At 46.8% G+C, this 5,625-nt stretch overlaps 1 protein-coding gene across 8 annotated transcripts in view; it reads right to left on the reverse strand.

Moving 5' to 3' along the window:
- The window catches only part of PASK (PAS domain containing serine/threonine kinase), a 34,966-nt gene that overhangs the window by 27,722 nt on the left and 1,619 nt on the right, over positions 1-5,625 (reverse strand). For 2 of the 8 annotated variants that reach the window (XM_081490541.1, XM_081490540.1), the window contains exon 2: positions 220-325. The exons of the other annotated variants lie outside the window; for them this stretch is intronic. The gene's annotated coding sequence lies outside the window, so the exon portion shown is untranslated. The remainder of the gene's footprint in view (positions 1-219; positions 326-5,625) is intronic. 8 annotated transcript variants of the gene reach the window in all.

Here is a 5,625-nt window from a genome sequence, read left to right on the forward strand (position 1 = left end):
CCCCGGGGCTGACACCAGAGCTGCTGGGCACAATCCTGGACTCCTCCCTCTAGCCTAGTAGCACCGGGGGTTCTGCCCAGCCCACCAGTGTGCCCACAACAACTCCACCAGGCGAGGCCTCCCAGGCAGCTGGGCTGGGGCCAGTCTTACACACCAGCACACCCACAGCAGCCGGCCCCAGCGCGACAGAAAGGTGCACGTCACCCACAAAGGACACACCCCTAAAGCCTCTGGTCCTGCTGCCAGGGCGGGGCGTGCTGCCGGGCCCCACAGGACGGTGTTCACACAGGCACTTCTCCAAGGCCGGGAGACAAAACCAGCCCACCTAGTGTGAAGAAATAAAGGTTAGCAAGAGGAAGAGACGGAAGAATATGTTCCAAATGAAAAAACAACAGGAAACCTCAGAGAAAGAACTTAACAAAATGGAGATGAATAATCCACCCAGGTTGCTCAGTGGTAAGGAACCCGCCCGCCAATGCAGGAGACCTAGGTTCAATCCCTGGATCAGGAAGATCCCCTGGAGGAGGAAATGGCAACCTGCTCCAGTATTCCTGCCCGGAGAATCCCGTGGACAGAGGAGACTGGTGGACTACATACAGTCCACGGGGTCGCAAAGAGTCAGGCATGACTAACCAAGCACACACACAATCCACCTGATAAAAGAGTCCAAAGTGTTAGTCACTCAGTCGTGTCCAGCTCTTTGTGACCCCATGGACTGTAGCCCAGCACACTCCTCTGTCCGTGGAATTCTCCAGGCAAGAATACTGTAGGGGGTTACCGTTCCCTCCTCCAAGGAATCTTCCTGATCCAGGGATCGAACCTGGGTCTGCTGCATTACACGCAGTTTCTTTACCATCTGAGCCACCAGGGAAGCCCAAAAGAGTCCAAGATCACGACCATAAAGATGCTCACAGGATTCAGGAGGGCAAAGGGATGGACACAGTGAGAACATCTACAAAGAGTTAAAAATAGGTAAAAGAACCAATCAGAACTACAGAATACAATAGATGGAAGAATGTACTAGAAGGAATCAAGTAGATCAGATGATAGAGGAACAGACCAAAGATCTGAAGGGCTGAGTAGTAGAATAGAAACCGCCCAAACTGAGCAGGAAAAATGAAAAAGAATTAAGGAAAATGAGACTAGCTTCAGGGACCCCCAGAACAACACCAAACATGGCAACATTCAAGTTAGAGAGGTTCCAGCAAGAGTAGAGAGGGCAAGAGAGCAGAGGACTCCCTGGAGAAAACAACAGCTGAAAGGGACAGACCTCTCGGTCCAGGAAGCACGTGACAACATGGTCACAGCTCCGTGAGGTGACAGGTAGTTACTAGGCTCACCGTGGGGTTGGTCTCCCAACGTGCATGAACGTCAAACCCACGTGATGTGCACCTGGAACCAATGTTGTAGGTCAACTATATTTCAACTTTAAAAAAGGAATAGGAAAAGAAAAATGGGCAAAAGACAGGAAAAAAAATTTCACAAGAGAATATCCTGTAAACCTATGACAAGAAGCTTAATCATGACATTTGTGTAACCATGACAATTTTACACCCACTAAATCAGCAAATTTGGAAAACTCAGCAGTGGCCACAGGACTGGAAAAGGTCAGTTTTCATTCCAATCCCAAAGAAAAGCAATGCCAAATGCTCAAACTACTACACAATTGCGCTCATCTCACATGCTAGCAAAGTAATGCTCAAAATTCTCCAAGCCAGGCTTCAATAGTACGTTAACCGTGAACTCCTAAATGTTCAAGCTGGATTTAGAAAAGGCAGAGAAACCTGAGATCAAATTGCCAACATCTGTTGGATCATCGAAAAAGTGAGAGAGTTACAGTAAAAGAGCTACTTCTGGTTTATTGACTCTGCCAAAGCCTTTGACTGTGTGGATCACAATAAACTATGGAAAATTCTCAAAGAGATGGGAATACCAGACCACTTGACCTGCCTCCTGAGAAATCTGTACGCAGGTCAAGAAGCAACAGTTAGAACTGGACATGGAACAACAGACTGGTTCCAAATAGGAAAAGCAGTACATCAAGGCTGTATATTGTCACCCTGCTTATTTAACTTATATGCAGAGTACATCATGAGAAACGCTGGGCTGGAAGAAACACAAGCTGGAATCAAGATTGCCGGGAGAAATATCAATAACCTCAGACATGCAGATGACACCACCCTTATGGCAGAAAGTGAAGAAAAACTAAAGAGCCTCTTGATGAAAGTGAAAAAGGAGAGTGAAAGAGTGGGCTTAATTAAAATTCAACATTCAGAAAACTAAGATCATGGCATCTGGTCCCATCACTTCATGACAAATAGATGGGGAAACAATGGAAACAGTGGCAGACTTTAATTTTTGGGCTCCAAAATCACTGCAGATGGTGACTACAGCCATGAAATTAAAAGACACTTCCTTCTTGGAAGAAAAGCTATGACCAACCTAGACAGCATATTAAAAAGCAGAGACATTACTTTGCCAACAAAGGTCTGTCTAGTCAAAGCTATGGTTTTTTCCAGTAGTCATATATGGATGTCAGAGTTGGACTATAAAGAAAGCTGAGCACCGAAGAATTGATGCTTTTGAACTGTGGTGTTGGAGAAGACTCTTGAGAGTCCTTTGGATAGCAAGGAAATCCAACCAGTCCATCCTAAAGGAAATCAGGCCTGAATATTCACTGGAAGGACTGATGTTGAAGCTGAAACTCCAATACTTTGGCCACCTGATGTGAAGAACTGACTCATTTGAAAAGACCCTGATGCTGGGAATGATTGAAGGCGGGAAGACAAGGGGACGACAGAGGATGAGATGGTTGGATGGCATCACCAACTAGATGGACATGAGTTTGAGCATGTCCGGGAGTTGGTAATGGACAGGGGGGCCTGACATGCTGCAGTCCATGGGGTTGCAAAGAGTCAGACACAACTGAGCAACTGAACTGAAATCAGCAAAAGTTAAGAGTTCTACAAACTCTAATACCAAATGTTGATAAAGATGTGATTCAATGGGAACACTAACAAATTAATATAATCTCTTCAGAGAAAAATCCAAGTCCAATGTTCACCTTCTCTGACAGTACTCTCCACCTTTAGATTTACATCTAGAAATCTTTGCACATGGGTAGCAAGTCACACTCAAGAATGTTCAGGGCAGTATGGTTCATAATGGCAAAATAAAAAATAAAAACCTAAGCATTCCTCAACTAGAAAATAGACTTCAAATCCTGGTACATTCATGCTATGAATTATAGAGTGAAAACAAATTCTATACACACAAGGATAAATCTTAGTAATATATGTGAAAAAAACCAAGTTACAGAAGACTATCCTCAAGAGGATTCCTTCTGCGTGACATCCCCTCATCCACATATAGTTTAGGGATACACACGTGACAAACGCAAACGTCAGGCTGGAGGTGTCTTTCGAGGGTTCTCTGAGCTGCAGTGAGGGAGGGAATGAGGGCACAGGGTCTTCCACGTCCTAATTCGAGTGGTGGGCTTAAAAGTGTCCACTGTACTGTTTTGATTTGTGACGAATATTGCAAATCAGTCAACTAGTATACACTGAAAAATTGAGATGTTTTACACGTACACGTTTACATACCTCATAGGATCCTAAACAGTAATAGCTGACCATGAACCAAATAATGAGTAGGAAGCAAGAAAGAAATGAAATAATAAACTATTAGAAGGTGTCGCTCTCCTTCAAGGAGCAACATTGAAATGTCACAGGTTGAGATTTCCTTCTTTCAGCATCTCAATGTTATTTCTACAATAACTATTTCTAATTATTTCTATTTCTATTTCCAATTATTTCTACAATAACTAACAATGACATGATCGTATTTTAGTTTTCCACTTCTACAACCAGCCTACAGACAAAGCCCAGCAGACTAGATTATCACCAGACTACACTGTAAACGTTACAGAACTTTACTTTGTAAGAGACAGTAATAAAACTCTTCAGAATACACTGTAAATGTTACAAAAGCTTACTTTGTAAAAATGACAAAAACCGGGGAGAGGAGAGAAGGAAATGAAGGGAGAGGAGAGGGCACAGAATGTTCTATGCTTCCTGATGCGAAGACCTGACTCATTGGAAAAGACCCTGATGCTGGGAAAGATTGGAGGCGGGAGAAGGGGACGACAGAGGATGAGATGGGTGGATGGCATCACTGACTTGATGGACATGAGTTTGAGTAGGTTCCGGGAGTTGGTGATAGACAGGGAGATCTGGCATGCTGCAGACCATGGGGTCGTAAAGAGTCAGACGCAACTGAGTGACTGAACTGAAATGAGGAAGTAAAAAGTGTCAAAAGTTGATAAACCAAGAAGTGGCCACAGAAAAGACCATCCCTTCTCCCTTTTCACCTTCTGTACTGAGTGCAGTCTGTGGAGCCAGTTCAGCCTCACACAGCACATCCAGGCCACAGCCCCAGCTTGGCCCCTGAGAGCACAGAGCCTGGCTTCACACGTCCTTAATCACTTCCTTTTTCACCCGTTCAATTTTGACTCAAACTCTAATCAGAAATGCCTGCAAATCCAGGCCAAGGTTTTTGGAAAAGGTGGGGTGGTTTTTAAGGCAGGGGGGCGGGGGCTGGAGTATGATTGTTCTGTTTTGTACCCCTCTGAGCAGAAGCCACGGGCAGCTGGATGCAGGCAGCACCTGATGGTAACCCAGCTCCTGCTGCTGGTCTTCATTCCGGAAGGTGTGAGTGACGCTCCCCACCCCCAACCCAACAGGAGAAGTTCGCAGAGAGCGTCAGGAAAAGCACTCCTTGCTCTTACAGGTGAAGCCTGGAAGCAAGTAACTTTCCCCCAGAAGAACAAACGCTAGGAGGCAGTTGGTTCCGACTGCTCCCACCACTGCTGTACACGCTGGTGGGCACAGCGGAGAATGGCAAGATGTCATTTTGAGCCAGAGGATGATCCCACCCTAACACCTGCCTTCCTCTGGACGTCAGGTGTGGGGCCCATCCTGAGACGGCCTGTTTCTTGCATCCAGGCCCCCTCCAGAGTATCCAGGGTGATGCTGCTGCGATGGAGGGTGTGAGCCACGGGCACCTCTCAGACCTGAGAGGCCAGCACAGGCGTCCTGGAGGAGGCACCAGCAGAGTTGAGCCGGCAAAGCAGAGTGAAGAAGCCTTTCAGGCAGAACAGCAGTGAGTCCCACAGGGCCCCTAGGGATGGGTTCACCAGTAAAGATGGGTCCGCCCGTAAAGCCGGGTCTGGAGAAGCTGGGCTGACTCCCAGGGCCTCCTGTTGCCGCAGGCACTATGGCTCTTATCCCAAAGACTGACGTTCAAGGCCTGTGCTTGGAAGTAACCTGACCAACAGGGGGAAGGGGGGAGTCACAGCCATTCACGCAAGAAATTGTAAGGTCTTAAAGCAACGGCAGGAAGACACAGAGGGGAACCCGCAAGAGAAAGTAAGACACAGAATCGACACAGGTTTACTTTGCCAGATGTGGAAGGTAAGGGGACAGAGGGCATCAGACCGCACCCTAAGGCCACGGTCCTTGTCTGGAAAAGAAACGCTTGCGAGGAGGTTAAAGACAAAACCCAGGTGTGCAGTGGGGACGTCGGGCAGCGTGGATGATGCTACAGCTCACGGCTCTCCGCACGCAC

This window comes from Giraffa tippelskirchi, chromosome 5 (genome assembly GCF_054371585.1).
Source record: "Giraffa tippelskirchi isolate mGirTip1 chromosome 5, T2T-mGirTip1v1.2.pri, whole genome shotgun sequence".
Taxonomy (NCBI): Eukaryota; Metazoa; Chordata; class Mammalia; order Artiodactyla; family Giraffidae; genus Giraffa; species Giraffa tippelskirchi.